This window comes from Zingiber officinale, chromosome 1A, assembly GCF_018446385.1.
Source record: "Zingiber officinale cultivar Zhangliang chromosome 1A, Zo_v1.1, whole genome shotgun sequence".
In the NCBI taxonomy this organism is placed as follows: Eukaryota; Viridiplantae; Streptophyta; class Magnoliopsida; order Zingiberales; family Zingiberaceae; genus Zingiber; species Zingiber officinale.
The window spans coordinates 34,888,108-34,909,220 of record NC_055987.1 but is presented as its reverse complement, the minus strand read 5'-3'; the positions used below and the strand labels follow the sequence as shown (position 1 = coordinate 34,909,220).

General features: G+C 38.6%; 1 long non-coding RNA gene across 1 annotated transcript; it reads right to left on the bottom strand.

The window, feature by feature from the left end:
• Positions 1 to 9,131: 9,131 nt before the first annotated feature.
• Positions 9,132 to 20,369, bottom strand: LOC122002160. Its single transcript, XR_006117594.1, has 3 exons — positions 20,222 to 20,369; positions 17,819 to 17,821; positions 9,132 to 9,142 (listed from the first exon to the last, which is right to left on the bottom strand). It is a non-coding gene; the product is annotated as an uncharacterized LOC122002160 (long non-coding RNA).
• Positions 20,370 to 21,113: the final 744 nt, after the last annotated feature.

Sequence of the window (21,113 nt, the reverse complement as noted above, 5' to 3'; positions counted from 1 at the left end):
ACTCTAAATTATAATACCCATAAAAAAGGAAAGAAATTCTAATTTACAAACTCCAATTTCTATCTTCTAAACACAGACAAAAGATATAAAAAAAGAAAATATTATTAATAGACTCATAATCTTAAATTCCTAAACGGACTCAAAATATATAATTATAAAAAGATATATATTTTGAAAATACTTTAAATATAAAAAATACCTAAAATAAAATAATACCCAAAAATTGCCAAAAAAATAAAAATAAAAATTATTAAAAAACATTAATAAAAATCTTTGAATCCTCTTATATCAGCCACCTTGGGTTGGAAAAACTCATCCTGTTTGGATTTAATACTCAGCATCCAATCATCCGACGTCTAGTGTTTCCTTAAATGTCATGTCCTCTAGCCCCATTGACCTGCTAGACATTCAGTCCTCCAAACCCATCTCTACTTCTTGCCTTGTGACTTTAATTTGCCAAGCCTTCTACCTAATATCTGATCCAGCTGACCTGCTGGGCTTTTCCTTTTCCTAATATTCACTAGAGCTTTTCCTTTATCAAGTATCACTTGGACATTCTAGTTAACCTACCTGCACACTCAGTAAACTTTCATTAAATAAAAATAAGCCTAAATTTTGAACCTTTTACAATTATAAAAAAACTAGTTCCTACAACACCAATAGAATCATCATCGGAGGAGTCAAAAGTGGAAGAATAAGCTCAATTCAACCTCCTAACACAACTGGTAATAGAACAAGCGGGTAAGACCGAATCTGAACTTGAGTTTGAGTCCAAATTTGAACCAAAGTTTGAGATAAGCCATAGATCTATATATACATTCCTGATAAGACCAATAATAAGGTAGTCTCTCCCTTAGTTAATAAGTTATATACTGTCATTTGTAATTTGCTTTGAAATTAGCCAAATCTAATATCAAGGTCAAGTCACTCTAAAAGAAGGTAGAAATCCTTCAGGATAAGACTACCCTATGCACTTCAAATGAATAAGTTCAAAAAGGAACTTCAACACAAGTCCAACAACTTGAGTAATAAAATTCCTTTGAAAATTGAAGTTGAAGAACTAAAAGGATCATTAAAATCGTTAACTTCGATCTCTAAGTCCCTTAATATATTACTCGAAACATAAAGGATCATATACAATTGATCTTCACTCACTTATAAGCCAAGGAAACGATTCAATATCTTATCTATTATTAGTTAAAGAATTGCTAGAAATCAAGACTAACCATGGGTCCCTAAATCAATCATGAATATTTAAGTTAGACTAAATCAATATTAAATCCACAAAAGTTATAATCATTACCTAGATAAACCATATCAAAGTTATGATTCAGATAGAACCAATAGAAAAAATAATTTTATTGTAAGATACCCCGGCTGAAGGGAAGAGGGGCACAACCATGTGGAACCACACGACCATTTCACCCCGAACAGCAGAGAAGAGGTGCACGACCGTGTGACTCCACACGGCTGTGTCACCTTGGCCGAGATGAGGAAGGGCCCGGCCGTGTGACTCCACGCGGTCGTGACACTTTGGGCCGAGAGGAGGAAGTGTCCGCCCGTGTGACTCCACACAGCCATGACACTTTGGGCCGAGTGGAGAAAGGGTGTGGTCGTGTGACTCCACACGGCCGTGGCATGGCCGTGCAGGGTCACACCCTGCTAAACAAAATGGGGTATTCTCCCCCTTTGTTCTCCCCCTTGGTTTACTACTTTATCCCACAACCTTAGGGAGAATCTTTGACACGCCAATCACTACCAAACTACAATACATTATACACCACTCTTAATAGTATTTTTCATACTAAGTGGAGATAAGAAAACATGTCCATTAGTACCAAACTCTAGCATAGTCAAGCACTAGCAACCTCCAAGATCGTTTCCCACTGTTCCGCCACACATACCAACAAACATTGCTCCTGCTGCCCCCTCCTACTCGAGCTTTCCTTTACCTTTATCTGCAGTATAAGGAAATGCAATCTATAAGAAAAGGCCTAGTAAGTACCATCTACTCACAAAACTACGCATTAAAGAGAACGTGCTTTCTTAAAAAAAACTGCTGGGAAAGAAAACAGCAAACATGCACTTGAGTATAGTTCACGCTAAAACACATGCTTTGTAAATATGCACATGATATGTATTTTTAAACCAGTTTATCATGCTAATCATCAACTTAAACCATGCTAGTAATGTAACGAGAACAGAAATCTTGGCATATCATAAAGTTCATCAACACTACACTTTATAACTCAAGTTGTCCACTTAATGATGGTTTCACTTTAACAAACCAATGAACTTTGCAAACTTTATAATACATACTAGTGAACATATTAATCAACTTTCTTGGGCCCGGCAATGTACCACTTTGCGCGCATCCTTAATACGATCCGAGATAGCAAATCCCGAATCTATTAAGGTACTACTAGGCGAACTTATGCCTAGGGGCAATCTAGGAGCCCATCCCAAGGACCTTGGTCCAGTACATGCCACTTCAAAGTAAAATACATTCTTTTAATATCGTTTTCTTTTTTACTTTGCACTTGCTTGTCATTTAAACAAACACCTGATGTGCACTTTATCCCCTCACTCTAATAGGGAAGCACTTTTAGGGCCTTTGAATATGCTTCTTAGACCCAAACTAAATGGGAATCAATTCGATATTCCCTACACATGCTCTTAGTCCCCAAAACTTTAGAGGGCTTCTTACAAAACATGATAAGCTTCTTCTTTAACATGTCTAAATCATAACTCCACATAAATCTTCTAAATCAAGCATAAAATACATTACTAATACATCTTAGAAGCAACTTATACTGCAGGTGAGAGGTACTTACATTCTTTTGCTATTTCTTACTCTTACATCGCTAGGGTTTAGGAGAACGACCTCTCTTGTATGCTTTACTCTCCCCGGTTAGCCCTTCTAAGCGCACTCCTTCCTTGGGGGAGATTCTCCTCTTAGATTCTTCCCTTGAAAGGCTTTAGAAACTTGAGCAAGTGGAAGGAGAGGATTCTGTAACGCCCGCCCTCCCTGCTACTAAAAGGGACGGGGCTACTTACTTACTTAACTATTCAAAGGTACACATGCATATTTAAAATTTCTTTCTAGTAATATAAAGCAGCGGAAATGTCATGAAGTTATACTGGAATGTAACATAATACATTTGGTTCATATCATACATAACAAAAATAACATAGCAGGTCTTTATTTGTCTTAGCTGAGCCACTGCCCCACATATTTCCTTGCCTCTCCTGCAGCTCCCTTAGATTATCCATTTCTTGCCTTCATCAGTGGTACAAGGAAAGTAAGTTATGAGCACACAGGCTCAGTAAGATCCTTTCCTACTCACAAAAGAAAACGTATTTCATAGCATGGTCATGAAAGCATATAACAATGGAGACATAATTCATCTAACATTATATCATGTGAACATAGCCTCCTATCATGTCATATCATTAAGAAAAATCATACTCTCAACATATCATAAATAAAGGCATCATGTAATATGAATCATAGAAGCATAACATATCATCAGGTCATATGAATCATAAATAAAACATCTCATAACATCATGTCCTATAAGTCATAAGAGCATAGCATAACATCATGTCATATAGTTCATAAAAACATATCATGAATGAATGAGTGCATTATGCAGAATGTCTTTTTAAAACATATGTCATGTCAAGTGCAAGATGTCTTTAAACATATCTTTTAATACTTAAACATAATATCATCATCATGAGGGCCCGGCATGTACCACATACATACATAAATGCGCGCAATCCCTAGGACAGGGTAGCTAACCCCGAACCTACTAGGGATCTAGACCCGTTCATAGTCCGTCAGCCTAGGGGCGTACTAAGGAGCTCATCCCTTTTTACTAGACTCGTTCATAGTCCGTCGGCCTAGGGGCGCTTATGGAGCCCACCCTTGGTACAAGCCATACAAAATAAAATACATGTCGTGCATATTATATCATCATAACTGTCATATCATATTATCATAATGTCATGCTCTTGTCTTAACATGAAGAGTGCTCTTAATCCCAACTTAAGGGAAGCAACTCTTAGCCATTTTCTTATCATATCATAAGGCATACATACTTGGGCACATAGTCATCATAAAAATCATTTTCATGCCTGGTTCATAAGCTTACGTAAATGAGCATGCAACATATTTGAAATCATACATGCTTGGGTAGTCATCATAAGAATCATTTCATGCATAGTTCATAAACATACATAAATAGGCATGTTACTTGTCTTATCATAAAGCATGCATACTTAAGCATAAAACACATCATAAGAGTCATCATCATACATAATTCAGAAGCATACTTAAATAAGCATATAAAGCATCATAGGAAAACATAATCATACATGGAAAACATTTACTAGCATCTCCTAATTCATATCCTAGTATGTGAGACACCTAGCAAAATCATAATTGGGTCTCTATCCCTAATTCCATATAGTGGCCGAAAGTTACCATGCTTAGTTTTAGGTTACAACAACATATAAGCATGTGAACCTTAAATCAATTCCATATCATAAACTATAAAGAATATCATGAGCATAGGTAGTAGGTTCTAAGCTTCCTAGGCCTTTTAACTTGGTTGTGGCCGAACCTTTAAGAGCATGGAACTAAGTTCTATACAAGCATAAGAATACCAAGCTAACGTCATATCATATCATAAGGGAAATCCATGAGCTTGCTAAGTTTAAATTTAACCTTCATTGAACCCTAGAATATAGTCATGGCCGAAAGTTCATGAAAGGAAAATAAACTTCTAAGCAACATACAAACATGAATACCTAGCCAAGTTCATATCATATCATAAAGAAGTCTATGAGCATGTTAAATTAGGTTTTAAGCTTCATGAAACCCCATACCCTATCATGGCCGAAACTTCAAGGAAAGGAAAAATAAATTCCAAGCAACATACAAACATGAATATTTAGTCAAGTTCATATCATATCATAAAGGCATCTATAAGCAAGTTAAATTTAGTTTTTTTTTTTAGCTTCTTGAAGCCCTAGAATCTATCATGGCCGAAACTTTACATAGAGGAAAATAAAATTTCCAAGCAACATATAGACATGGATATTTAGTCAAGTTCATATCCTATCATAAAGGAATCTATAAGCAAGTTAAATTAGGTTTTGAGCTTCTTGAAACCCTAGATCCATCATGGCCGAACCTTTACATAAAGGAAAATAAAATTTCTAAGCAATATACAAACATGAATACCTAACCAAGTTCTTATCATATCATGAAGGAGTCTATAAGCATGTTAGATTAGGTTCTAAGCTTCTTGAAACCCTAAACCCATCATGGCCGAACCTTTACTATAGAGGAATTAAAATTTCCAAGCAACATACAAACATGGATATTTAGTCAAGTTCATATCATATCATAAGGGCATCTATAAGCAAGTTAAATTTAGGTTTTGAGCTTCTTGAAGCCCTAGAATCTATCATGGCCGAAACTTTACATAAAGGAAAATAAAATTTCCAAGCAACATATAGACATGGATATTTAACCAAGTTCATATCATATCATAAAGGAGTCTATAAACATGTTAGATTAGATTTTTACGCTTCTTAAAGCCCTAAAACATTCATGGCCGAAACATATCAAGAAGAAGATCATGCTTTAAACAACATCCAACATAAATCTTTAACTAAGTTCATATCATAACATAGTGAAATCCATGAGCATAGGTTTCTTGCTTTTATTTTTATTTTTAAGCATTCTCACCTCACGGAAATTTCGTAAGAGACTTGTACCACAGGTGAGGGGATACTTACATCCTTGTGGTTGATTTCCTTAGAGAAGTAATCTTGATTGTGGAGCCTTCCTAAAGAGGAGTCCTCCTTTGTTTTTGGATTTCGGCAATGGAGGTGGGGAGAGGGCTTGGTCACGGTGAGGAGAAGGAGGGTGGAGGAAGAGGAGAAAATGAAATCTCTTCTTTAATTTCCCCTTTTATTCTTCATGAGAGGAGGAAGGGAAAATGCACTTTTCCTTCTCCTTTCTTTTACTCCTCCTTAATGAAAAGAGGAAACAAGAATCCTCTTTTCTTTTGAGAGGAAGAAGGCAACTCTAACTTCTCCTTCTAAATGAAAGGAGCTCTTTTCTTACTCTTAACTATATTGTCCCTTCTCTCTCTAACAATAACTTCTCTTGGTCTATTGGTTAACGCATATATGTATCTAGTAAGAGATCCAAGGTTCAAACCTTGGTCATCTCTTTTTGGTTCTATTATTATTTGCAAATTCACACATAAGACTTATTTTTATTCATGATAAAAATATCTAAAATCTTGCTAAGTACCCTAGGGGTGTTACAGATTCTGCTAGAGAAGAAGAAGAAGATAAAACTAGGTTTTCATCTCTTCAACTCCCTTTTATGCTAGGTGGAAGTTGAAGCATCTCTTCACACAAACTCCACATATAATGAATAGCTTCGTATTGCTCATGTGATGCTTTACCACCACCCTAATGGCAACTTTAACCAATCATATATAAGAGGTATTAGGTTCAATCCTAGCCCAAAGCCATTTATAAATCTATTTATTTTTTTTTATCTCTTGTTCTACTTCTTTTTACTCTTTTGAAATAAAGAAAATTTTACGGGTGTTACAATCCCCATACCTTATAAAAAGTTTATCCTCGAACTTAGAACAATTGCGGATACTTCAGTCTCATATCTTCCTCATGTTCCCATGTTGCCTCTTCATTCTGTTGACTTTGCCACAACACTTTCACTAACGGTATCTCTTTGTTCCTCAGCTTCTTAACTTCTCGATCTATTATCTGAATAGGTCGACTTTCATAACTAAGATCTTCTTGAACATGTACCGTCTGTGGCTCAATCACTTGGTTTGCATCAGGAACATGCTTCTTCAGCATTGAGATATGAAATACATTATGAATAGCTGACATTTCCTGAGGTAGTTCCAGCTCATAAGCTACCTTGCCAACTCTTCTAGTAATCCAGTATGGCCCCACATAACGTGGACTCAACTTTCCTTTCTTTCCAAATCGCATCACTCCCTTCATAGGAGCTAGTTTGAGGAATATTGAGTCCCCAACCTCAAATTCTAGCGGTCTACAGCGCACATCCTCATAGCTCTTCTGCCGGCTCTGAGCAGTTTCTATTCTCTGGCCAATGTTCCGAATGGCTTTTGTGGTGTCTTCAATGAGGTATGTTTGGAGTCCCATTTCTTTCTTTTCACCACCATCATACCAACAGATAGGAGATCTACATCTCCTCTCATATAAAGCCTCATAAGGTGCTATTCCGATAGTATCCTGATAGCTATTATTGTATGCGAATTCTACTAAGCATAGATATCGACATCAGCTCCCTTTGAAATATAAAGCACAAGGCCGTAGCATATCCTCCAAAACTTAGTTCACTCGTTCTGTTTGCCCGTCAGTTTGAGGATGAAATGCAGTGCTAAACTGTAGCTTAGTGTCAAGAGCTCTCTGAACACACTCCCAGAAATGTGATGTAAAGCGACCATCTCTATTAGAAATCATGGTTTTGGGAACTCCATGCAATCTGATAATCTCTTTCACATACAATTGTGCTAGCTGTTCAATAGAGTAGGATATTCTAATAGCTAGGAAATGAGCAGACTTGGTTAATCTATCCACTATTACCCAGATAGCATCATAACTATTTATAGTTTTGGGTAATCCCACTATAAAATCCATAGATATATCCTTCCACTTTCACTCTGGGATTTGGATAGGCTATAAAACTCTGCCTGGTCTTTGATGTTCTGCATTAACCCGTCGACACGTCAGATAGGTACTGACGTATCTTAAAATGTCTCTTTTCATTCCAGACCACCAGAAGCGTTCCTTTATATCTTGGTACATCTTGGTGGAACCAGGATGCATTACATAGGGTGTTCCATGGGCTTCATATAAAATTTTCCTTCGTAATTCTTCTTGATTAGGGACATAGAGACGGTCACCATGATATAGTATCCCTCTGTCGAATACCCGAAACTCTCTATTTTCTCCTTCCTGTATCCCCTGCTTGATCTTCTGAATCTCAGGATCTCCATCCTGCCCTTTCTGTATATCCTCAAGTAGAGTTGACACTAGTGTCAAACTGGAGAGTTGCCCAACAATAATTTCAAGCCCGAAATTTACTATTTCTTTCTGTAGGGGATGTGACATAACAGATGTAGATAGTAAAGTGGCACAAGATTTTCTACTTAATGCATCTGCCACTTTATTTTCCTTCCCTGGATGGTAGAGTATTTCACAATCATAGTCTTTGACTAGCTCAAGCCATTTTTGTTGTCTCATGTTCAGGACTTTCTGAGTGAAGAAATACTTCAAACTCTGGTGATCGGTGTATATCTTATATTGAGCTCCATATAAGTAATGCCTCCAAATTTTTAGTGTGAAGACTACCGTTGCTAAATCAAGGTCATGAGTAGGATAGGTATTCTCATAATCCTTGAGTTGTCATGAGGCATAGGCAATGACCTTACAGTTTTGCATCAATACCGCTCCGAGCCGCAATTTAGAAGCGTCACTGTATATATCAAAGCCTTCTTTATTCTCTAGAAGAGTCAAGATTGGAGCACTAGTCAGTCTCCTTTTTAATTCAATGAAACTCTTTTCACAATCCACGGTCCACTCAAACTTTTTATTCTTTCTGGTGAGTGTTGTCAATGGGGATGTGTTCCTTGAGAAGTTCTTGTTGTAGGACTATTGGGCCGGCTAGGAGAGGGTTGTTGGATAGTCTTGTTGTAACGCCCCGCCCCTCCTGCTAAGGCCACGGGGGTTACTTTACCCTACTTAACAACTTATTAACTTATTACAGCGGAAGTCTTACTTGTAAATTTTGAAACATAGAATCCATATGTCATACTTTACATTATTTCAAGACATAGGAATTAACATGATAAAATGTCATGGAGTTACAATTATAAAAATATCAACTAAGCACAATTCATATTTAATGAAAGCAGGTCTTTTCTTCTTTAGCCAGTCACTACCACACACATCCTGCTAGCCCCTCCTGCTGCTCCCCTAGTTCATCCAACCTTTGCCCTTATCTGTGGTACAAGAAAGTAAGCTGTGAGCACTCATGGCTCAGTAAGTTCCTTTCCTACTCACAAAATCCGTATAGCATGTCAACAATCACAAAGCATATATCAAAGCATAAAGTATCAAAGCATATCATACATGATCATCATACGTATCATGAGCACAATCATAGATATCATGGCATAAACACAAGGTAGCATGGCATATCATAACATGATCATCATACTCATCATGGCACATTCATAAAGTATATGTAAGGTGAACTTTTAAAACATGCATCATGTCTTGTTAAAACATATAGTATAGATACTTAAACATAATCTCAACATAAGAGGGGATCCCGGCTTGTACCACGTACATAAATGCGTGCGTCCTAGTAGGTCCAAGGTAGCAAGTCTTGAACCCTACAAGGCATATACTAGGCCCATTTCTTAGTCCATCGACCTAGGGGCACTTAGGAGTCCATCCCTAACGAGGCCCGTTTCTTAGTCCATCGACCCCGGGGCGCTTATGGAGCCCACCCTTGGTACAAGCCTTAAAAGTAAAATAGCATGTCATATTTACATAGTCCATATCACTCATGTCATATTCATGTCATGAAGAGTGCTCTTGATCCCACTTATAGGGAAGCAACTCTTTTAGGCATAGCTTAAAGCATGTATATTTGAGCACACAGCATATCATGATTTTGAGCACACAGCATATCATGAACACATGCATAATTAAGCATACAACCTATCATGAGTTTAAGCACACAGCATATCATGAATTTGAGCACATAGCATATCATGAGTTTTAGGCACATAACATATCATGAATTTGAGCACATAGCATATCATGAGTTTAAGCACATAGCATATCATGAATTTGAGCACATAGCATATCATGAGTTTAAGCACACAGCATATAATGAACTTGAGCACATAGCATATCATGAAATTGAGCACACAGCATATTATGAAAATAAGCACATAGCATATCATGAAATAAAGCACACAGCATATCATAAAATAAGCACATAGCATATCATGAAATCAAGCACACAGTATATCATGAATAGGACCTAACTTATATAAATGAACATCGCAGCATGTCATACTCTCCACATATCATAAAGCATTGCATGTGAAGTTCATGGAAGAACACAATTAGGTCCCTAACCCTAGTAACAAGTGGTGGCCGAAACATGTAGAGATGGTTTAGGTTATCAAGCAATAAAAGAACATGTGAACCCTAAACATCTATCATTTCTTATGACATATGAGGCATCTTAAGCATGTTAGGTATAGGTTCCAAGCTTTCTAGGTCCCTTTTCATAACCTGGCCGAAACTCATTAAGCCTCCTTTTGGGTTATTAACAACATACAAGCATGAACAACCCTAACAATTTTCATATCATATTCCATAAGAAACCACTTGAGCATATTTGATTTAGGTTCTAAGTTCTCTAAGCCTTTAACTCTATCATGGCCGAATGTACATGAATATGGAATCAAGTTTAAATTGACATACAAGTGGGAAAAACATTAACAACACCATTTATCATCAGGTACACATCATAAGAACAAGGGAACATGCTTGGTTTAGGTTTAGAGTGTTAGGATCGACGGTCGCGGCTAGAGAGGGGGGGTGTGAATAGCCGACCCCAAATCTTCGTTTCTTTCTACAAGTTGACGTTAGCGCAGCGGAAAATAAAACAAAGAAACAAAGACAAGAAGATCAAACCTCAACACGCAGCGATGTAACGAGGTTCGGAGATATACTCCTACTCCTCGGTGTGTCCGTAAGGTGGACGAAGCCTATCAATCCGTCGGTGGATGAGACCCCGGAAACCCGGCTAATAATCACTCCTTCTTGGTGGAGAAACCTCGCCACAATAGCTTGCAACAGCAATATGGAAATACAAAGAAGAGCAAGAACAAAATACACAATGAATGTACAAATACTCGCTTGCCTTCTCGTCGACTAAAGTCCCGGATGAAGCACCAACTTCACGGACGAATGCCAACAAGAAACTCAGTAAAAGAAGCTCACCCGAAGCTTCGGAGCTTAGCAAAGCTCAAGAGCACAGCTTTCAGAAGAACAACAGCTCAGTTCAGAGGAGGAAGAAGAAGTGTAAGAGAGAGTCTCCACAGTAGAAGCCCTCAGCCCTTTTATAGCCTGCATCCACCTGCGAGAAGAACAGAGGCCAAAGACAGCAGAAGAATCTAGCCGTTGTCTCTCAACGGCTAAGGCCAGACCGATCAGGCATCACCCTGATCGGTCTGGGGCTGATCTGATCGGTCGTGGGGACCGATCAGGCTCTATGCTGATCGGTCCCTAGACCGATCAGAATGCTTTCACAGAGAGTTGCCCAACTCTCTGTGCGTACCCTGATCGATCAGGCTTCCTGCTGATCGGTCCCCAGACCGATCAGTAAGCTCACAGAGGCACACTGATCGCTTTCTGATCGGTCTCCAGACCGATCCAGGTCTTGGTTTTTGCCCAAACCAAGTCCAAACCAATATCCGGTCAACCTTGACCTCTTGGTACATCATGCTTAGCATCCGGTCACTCCCTTGACCTGCTAAGACTCCCCACCAAGTGTCCGGTCAATCCCTTTGACCCACTTGGACTTTTCTCTTCGTGTCAAGTATCCGGTCACTCCCTTGACCTACTTGACATTCTCAACACCAGATGTCCGATCACCCTTGATCCATCTGGATTTTCCCTTGCCCGGCTTCACTCACCAGGACTTTCACCTAGCTTCACTCACTAGGGTTTTCACCTGGCTTCACTCACCAGGATTTCCAATCTGCCCGGCTTCACTCACCAGGACTTTCCAACCGCCTGGCTTCACTCACCAGGACTTTCCCACTGCCTGGCTTCACTCACCAGGACTTTCACCTAGCTTCACTCACTAGGGTTTTCACAACTGCTTGGCTTCACTCACCAGGACTTTCCACATCCGGTCCAGAGAACGAGCTACCGAGCCCTCTCTGACTACAATTCAGAGAACGAGCTACCGAGCCCTCTCCGACTTCCATCCGGTCCAGAGAACGAGCTCCCGAGCCCTCTCTGACCACAGTCCGGAGAACGAGCTACCGAGCCCTCTTCGACTTCCCATGTGCCAAGCTCCCATACTTGGACTTCTCCGTGCCAAGTCTCCATACTTGGACTTTTCCCGTGCCAAGCTCCCTGCTTGGACTTTTCACCATGCCAAACTCCCTGCTTGGACTTTTCCCATGCCAAGCTCCCTGCTTGGACTTTTCACCATGCCAAACTCCCTTCTTGGACTTTTCCCATGCCAAGCTCCCTGCTTGGACTTTTCCCGTGCCAAGCTCCCTGCTTGGACTTTTCCGAGTCAGGTCAACTCACCTCGGGTCAACCAGGTCAACCTTGACCACGGGTTGCACCCATAATCTCCCAAGCTTGTATCCTTGTAAAACATCAAGGTACAACTTTTTGGTTCACGTCAAACATTGTCATAACATGGCATATCATAACATGATCATCATACTCATCATGGCACATTCATAAAGTATATGCAAGGTGAACTTTTAAAACATGCATCATGTCTTGTTAAAACATATAGTATAGATACTTAAACATAATCTCGACATAAGAGGGGATCCCGGCTTGTACCACATACATAAATGCACGCGTCCTAGTAGGTCCAAGGTAGCAAGTCTTGAACCCTACAAGGCATATACTAGGCCCGTTTCTTAGTCCATCGACCTAGGGGCACTTAGGAGCCCATCCCTAACGAGGCCCGTTTCTTAGTCCATCGACCCCGGAGCACTTATGGAGCCCACCCTTGGTACAAGCCTTAAAAGTAAAATAGCATGTCATATTTACATAGTCCATATCACTCATGTCATATTCATGTCATGAAGAGTGCTCTTGATCCCACTTATAGGGAAGCAACTCTTTTAGGCATAACTTAAAGAATGTATATTTGAGCACACAGCATATCATGATTTTGAGCACATAGCATATCATGAACACATGCATAATTAAGCATACAACCTATCATGAGTTTAAGCACACAGCATATCATGAATTTGAGCACATAGCATATCATGAGTTTTAGGCACATAGCATATCATGAATTTGAGCACATAGCATATCATGAGTTTAAGCACATAGCATATCATGAATTTGAGCACATAGCATATCATGAGTTTAAGCACACAGCATATCATGAACTTGAGCACATAGCATATCATGAAATTGAGCACACAGCATATTATGAAAATAAGCACATAGCATATCATGAAATAAAGCACACAGCATATCATAAAATAAGCACATAGCATATCATGAATTCAAGCACACAGCATATCATGAATAGGACCTAACTTATATAAATGAACATCGCAGCATGTCATACTCTCCACATATCATAAAGCATTGCATGTGAAGTTCATGGAAGAACACAATTAGGTCCCTAACCCTAGTAACAAGTGGTGGTCGAAACATGTAGAGATGGTTTAGGTTATCAAGCAACAAAAGAACATGTGAACCCTAAACATCTATCATTTCTTATGACATAAGAGGCATCTTAAGCATGTTAGGTATAGGTTCCAAGCTTTCTAGGTCCCTTTTCATAACCTGGCCGAAACTCATTAAGCCTCCTTTTGGGTTATTAACAACATACAAGCATGAACAACCCTAACAATTTTCATATCATATTCCATAAGAAACCACTTGAGCATATTTGATTTAAATTCTAAGTTCTCTAAGCCTTTAACCCTAACATGGCCGAAACCCTAGCAACATGTTTCTAGGTTAAAAGCAACATGAAAAGGTTGATCTTCATACTAACATATCAATACATATCATGTGAATCACCATAAGTACTTTTAGTCTAAGTTTTCAAGCTTCTCAAGCCTTTTAACCTAATGTGGCCGAATCTTGTAAGCATGGGAATTATGTTTCTAGTGGCATATTAGCATGAAGACCATAAGAACTTTACTAGCATTCATTTCAAAGAATAACATGGACCACTTAGTTTAGAAATTTAAGCATCCTAGATCTTAAAAACAATTGTGGCCGAAAGCTAAAGAACAAGGATTCAAGTTTCAAGCAACATGTGAACATTAATTTATTTCATATCTCTTCATCAAGTAGATCATAAGTATCTTAGACTTGATTTAAAATTTCCTAGGGTTCAAGTCTTAAAATGACCGAATCATCATATACATAAGAAATATTGTTCAACTTAACCTAAGATCATGGCATGTCATATTAGCTTCATATCTTGTCTTATGAGAATCATAGCATGCTTAAATTTTTAGGTTAAAGCCCTTCTAGGCCCTCAACTCTATCATGGCCAAATGTACATGAATATGAAATCAAGTTTAAATTGACATACAAGTGGGAAAAACATTAACAACACCATTTATCATGAGGTACACATCATAAGAACAAGGGAACATGCTTGGTTTAGGTTTAGAGCTCTTCTAGTTTTTTTGTTCCTTCTATGCCAAAAATCTAAGTTCATAAATTTATGTTCTAACCAAACATTCTAGCATGAAAATATTAGTTTAACCCTCCTACCATAAGGTACATAACATAAGCAACATCATGAACATATCTTAGTTGGTTTTCAAGGTTCTTTAAACACTTTCTTTTTGCTTGGCCGAAACCCTCATGAAACAACCATAGGTTTGTAAGCAATATTTTTACATAACAATCACGTAGCTATTGTACCACAGGTGAGGGGAACTTACATCCTTTCGCTTGTGGTTTTTCTTAAGGAGGAAAGTGTTCTAGTTGTTAAGGAAGGAAGAAGGTTCTTCTTCTTGTGCCTCCTTGATTTCCTTTGCTTGGGAGGGCTAGAACTTGAAGATTTCTTCTTGGAAATTAGCTTCCTTGGAGAAGAACTTGACTTAGTGCTCGGATCAAAGAGTGGGAGGATCTCCTAGTCTCGGTGTAGAAAAGAAAAGGAGGAAGGAGGAGGAAGAATGAGGAAAATGAGAGATTTACTTCTCATTTTTCTATTTATTCATCATGAGAGGAATTTATGCCTTCATTAATCTTTCCCTTAATTCATCCATTACTCCTCTCTTGATTCCCACGAAAATGAGGAGAGGGAAGGGTGAGGAAGACAACTTGCCTTCTTCTTGTTCCTTCTCTTAACCAAGAGGAAGAAGAGGTGAGCAATTTGGTTTTCTCTTGCTCTTTGCTTTATTTTTTCTACTCTCCTTTAACTAACATTTTTATTCCTTCCTATGCATATGTTACTCTCTATCCTAGTGGTGATCATGCCATTAATCTTTCTCCATTATTGGTGGGAGGTTCAAGGTTCAATCCTTGGACTCCACCTCTTACCTCTTTTTTTTTTTTGTTTCTTACTCTTCATTTTCTCTTATTCTTTTTATTTTTTTCCATGCTCTTAATGAGAATAATACTCATGTATTTATAAAAATTCGTGGGTGTTACACCTGTAAACACAAAAAGCAAACAACAACCTTCCTCAAACTCTTTAAGATAACACTTGTATAAATAAAGCAGAGCAAATAAACAAAGCATTAAAAAGACGAGACACAAAAGGTTTACTTGGTTACAAACGATGTGGTTGTTAATCCAAGGAAGATTAAGCTCATTTAAAAACTCCTTCTGGAGGAGAAGCCTCGTACAACGTTGAAGTGCAGAAAATAGAAGCTCAACTCTAGACTAAAGCTTACAAGCGTTGGAATTACAATTCAGAGTTCGTTTAAAAGCTTCTAGACCAAGGCTACATTTATAGCCTTGGTCGGGGCGCCTCGAAGGGTTCCGGGTGCCCTGGGGGATAAAACTTATCCCCCAACGTTCAGATCGAGTCAAAACTCAATTTGGTCAATTTTACTGCTCAGGGCGCCCCAGAGCCCAAAGTCAACAGTTGTTGACTTTTTCGCCCGGGACTTCTTCTCTGGTTCAGTCCCGCCTCGGTCCGATTCTTTTCCTCCGGATCCGCTCGCTTGGGTGATCTCTGTCATCCGGAAAAGGGCTCACTCGAACCCAACTTCCGGTCTTCTCGAGCAGCCTTCCGCTCCGGCTTCTCGTCCCTCGGAATCGCTGCATGTTTCCTTCTCGTCCACCAGCGTACTCATCCGCAGTCTTCGTCCCTCGGTCGCACCCCGTGCTGACCTTCTCGCTAGCTGCGTCTCATGCTCCCCGAGCAATCTTTCGCTCCGGCTTTCGTCCCTCGGAACCACCGCATGCTTCCTTCTCGTCCACCTAGGTACTCTTCCGCAGCACCTCGTCCCTCGGACGCACCGCGTGCCATCCTTCTCGCTAGCTGCGTCTTCCGCTCGAGTACCTGTGCTCCTAAGCTCCTGCACATTTAGACACAAGGTTAAATACAACGCAGGACCTAACTTAACTTGTTGATCACACCAAAACAACCTTGGGGTTCCAACACTTGTAACGACCACCCTTCTCACTACTATACTACTCTCTAAGGGCGACCGTTACTTGACTACTAACTCTACTTAACCGGTAAGATCGAAACCACGAGGAGTCTCTACCGAAAAATTTCGACAGCATCACCCCTGTACCGGTGACCATAAACTCAGATACATACATGGTATACATCAGCCACAGGCGGCTGGAACATATAACAAACAACCAAGCAATTAAATAAGTGTAAAACTCATCTCAGTATACAATCTAAAACCAGATAATCTCCAATGACAAGAAATGTAAGATACACACTCAAATATTTATCAATCTCTAAAATGTGAAAACTTAAAAATGCCCAAGTCTCTCCCATAGTCCTGGCATCACACACCACCCGCACCTCCTTGTCACCTTCCTTTATCTGTAGTAAGAGAAAATGCAATCTATAAGCAAAATGTTTAGTAAGCGCTATCTAACTCACAAAAATCTCGATATGCATGTACATGTATCTATAACATGAACTAACAGAATGATTACTGAAGACTACTCATGTTCATCCAATAGTAAAGGAATCAAACAGGCTGAAATGCTAAACATGTAAAGCTACTCATGCTCTTCTAATAGAAAAGAACAGTAAGCTAGTCTAAATAACATGCTAGGATAAAAGAAAACTCAACTTGCTGATTTTAAAACAAAGTGAAACTTAATTCATTTGTTCTAAACTTATTCTTTTATCTCACTTGTTTAAAACTTATCCTTTAATACTTTTATACTTATGTAAAAAAACTTGTTTTACTTGTTCAAAAGCTTATACTTATAATACTTCAAAATAATAATCAACTTTCTTCTTGGGCCTGGTAACTGTACTTGCTATGCGCGCATCCCTAACTAGACCCAAAGTAGCTAGTTCCGAATCTAGTAGGGTTTACTATTATAACGACCCGACCCATTTGGCGGCCCATTTGATAGCCCATTTGGCGACCCTCGGGTCGTCGACCGTCGGCCGTGCCGTTACTACTAGGTTATCTAAACCTAGGGACGACTATGGGAGCCCAACCCAAGGACAACGGAGAGTCCAGCACAGTGCCACTGATAAAAGTAAAATACTTGTTATCTTTTAATACTTCTAATATATAATGCCTCGGCATTTTCTTTAGCACCTTGTGTGCCAAAATCCCTAAAGTCTTGATTTGGGATCTACTTAAGGCCTTGGCATTTTCTTTCCTTTCTTTATCTTTCTTATACTTTTCTTAAACTCAAAATACTGTTAGGGTATTTTTCCATATGCATCTATAAGTGAAATTAACTAGGTAACACACAATCATGCATATTTAAGGGAAATCTAAAGCCTTGTTCTACAATGTTATCCATAAACTATCTATTAGCAAATCTGCACTGCTAAAGAAACTAAATACTTAAAGCAAATCTACACTACAATGCTTAACCAAATTATGTACTGCAATGCTTAACAGAATTCTGCATTTCAATATTAACTAAAAATCTGCACACCAATGCTTAATAAAATCTGCACACCAATACTTAATAAAAATCTGCACTAAAATTCTGCACTACAAGGGGATATAAACTGCACTAAAATTCTGCACTACAAGGAGATTTCAAATGTATTAAAATTCTGCACTTCAAGGAGATCTAATCTACACTAAAATTCTCACATGGCAATTATAAACCTAGAATTTCATATTCTAGTAATCGGCTGAGACCAAATGGAATCCTTGATATCGACACATCCAAGTGCTTTAATTCTGAACATCAATTATGCCATTAAACTTATGGTCAGAAAGAAATTCTCAGTATAAAATCCATATTGATCAACATATAAATCTCTTTTCTCATTTTCTAAACTAAACTTCTACTCTGAACTTACTACTTGCATATCTAAATTACTCACATACTTCTCACCAGTTAAATTCATTACCTCAATTCAAATCATCTTTAGTCTTAATACATGATACTCACCAAAACAACATATTACATATGCTCATCTTCACTTTTTCATCCACACTTCTGCACTAAAGATATTACGCTATCATCCATAGTCTAATGTACCAAAGATCTATTCTGACTTTTTTTTAGAAACCCGGTAAAGAGGAGTATTAGCATCATCAATTGAAACTCAATCCATCAAAACCACTCTACCAAATTCTCCTAAGACTAGGCTGTTTATGTCAAAAATATAGCACAACCAAAACTAAAACTTGTAGGGTTCCAAAATGATCCATTCGTACCCATTAAGGTAACAACAAATAAATATGTAAACATGAAACTCAAATTATAAGGCTGAGGAGTCTAATCTGCATGCCTAATCCATTTAAATCCCTTTTCATCTTCTTTATGAGACTCACAATAGAAAGCTTCAAAAAACAACATTCCTTGAACAAACCTTCATATAAACTGAAATGCTACTTATACAAGCTATATACATGCCATTTCTGCTACATATACTCATACATGTCATTTCTTAAGAATCTAAATTGAGATGCTAAATATATAAACTGAGATGCTCCATATAAAACCATTTCTTAAGAATCTAAACTGAGATATTACAACAGAATTAAAACAAAGGAAACTAAATCAAAGCTTGAAACCGAACAGATCACCTATTCTGTACACATGTTCCGGAAACAAGGGGAAAAATAGCAGGAACAATCTAAAACTGATTTAAATTTGGCACTAAACTACATATAAGCAAACTCTAGGTTTCTTTTAAAATACCAACAACAGAAACTCCTTTCCCTTGGCTACCTTTTCCCATGCAAAACATACAAACCGTCCCCTGCCTATTGTAGACACAAAAGGATACTAGAAGCTTAAAGAAAAATATGCACTATATTCCTAATAAATCTATGACAACCTAAAACTGAATACTTCACTTCTAAAATTGCATTACTAACAATTGAAACACTGCAATGTCGGTTGGTTAGATCCCATCCCAGGAGCTCCACCTATTAACCTATCATTAAGTCTCTTAGAATGAACTCTAGGAATGAACCCTAGAATTTGAGGGCACCAACTTTCGGATATAAAAAAACAAAAGATAAGTGTAGTACTTCTTGTTAGGAGAGAACTCCCATTTATTGGAATTCCCTGCAGCTCTTTAGGAGGAGGCACGAACACATACTTATAGTAAGAGGTTCACTACTCTTAAGGCTGAATTCTTTACATCACAATCACAGGCCCATCTTAATCTATTACATCTATTACAAGCCCATCTTAATCCACTTCCTTAATCTGCCATGATTCAACCAATCAGTAATGTAAGGAAGACTTCAAATCAAAAGCTACAATACTAATTCCAAAGCTTGAAGGATCAAGAAAATTGCTACTAGAAACAAAAAATCTTAATTGTTCTTCACGCTAGGTACCACAGAAATCAAAAGAAAACAAAAATTTTTCTGCTGGAAATCTAAAATCATAATTGTTCTCCATGCTCCTTGCCTAGGACAACAAAATCCGAATTCTAGCTACAAAGCTTGAGGTAAAACAGCCCGCATGCTTGAACCTTACCATTCATGTTCTTCTTCGAAACTCACGGCAACTAACCCAAAACAATCACTTCTATGGCAGAATTCGAAACCAAGAAGAATAACAAGAAACAAGGTATGAAGCAAACAACAATAAACTAAACAAAGAAACCCTATTCCTTTCATTGAGGTACACGGCAATAACATCAATTCTTTGCTCCCTACTTCCCGCTTCAGAAAAAAAATGAGAAGAAACAACTCCAAGCTACTCTTACCGCAGGTGAGGAGCAACTTACCTTGGTTTCTTGGACTCACAGCCGAAAGAAGGACTTTCTAGGGTTCGGGTGAGCTTGAAATCGTGGCCTCTTCCTCGCTCACGGCTTCCTTCTTGACGAGAGACCTCGGATCGACGAAGAACTCCCGGAGTTCGCCCCTCGCCGGCCGTCGGAGAGATGCCCTAGATCCCCTGCTGCGTTTTCACCCGAGAAGGAGTTGCGCCGATGCCGCGTGAGGAGGGAGAGGAAAGGATTCGGGAGATATTAGGGCTCGAGAAAATTTTTCCCTCTTTTTTAACTAGGGTTTCATTATCAACTATACCTTAAATATATTCCGCTCCTTCCTAAATTAGCAAAGCCCGCTGGCACAGTTGGTTGGCTGCGTTCTGCTTAAGGCGCAGCTCGTGGGTTCAAATCTCGGCTGCAACCCATTTTCTTCATATTATTTCTTGTTATTAACTTCTACTACTTAAATAAAATTCTTCCTTTATTTGATCAAGTAACAATTGCTTGCCCACTTGGTTTGTCGGGTTTTGACCGGGTAAAAGGTTGCTGGTTCGAGCCTCGGCTTGGACATTTTTTTGTCGAAACTTCTTTCGTCTAGTAAAAATACCAAACGACCTCCAAAAATTGCATAAATATACTCTAAAAATCTCTAGAATATTTGTAAAGTATTTCTAAATAGTTTTGAATTATTTTTGGGGCTCAAAATGAGGAAATTTGGGTTGTTACAGTTCTCTACAAATTTCCTATAATAGCTTGCTAATCCAAGGAAACTCCTGATTTCACTGGCATTCTTAGGTCTATTCCAGTTGCTCATAGCTTCTACTTTTGTTGGATCTACCATAACTCCATCTTTGGAAATAATGTACCCTAGAAAGGACACTTGATCAAGCCAAAACTCGCAGTTGGA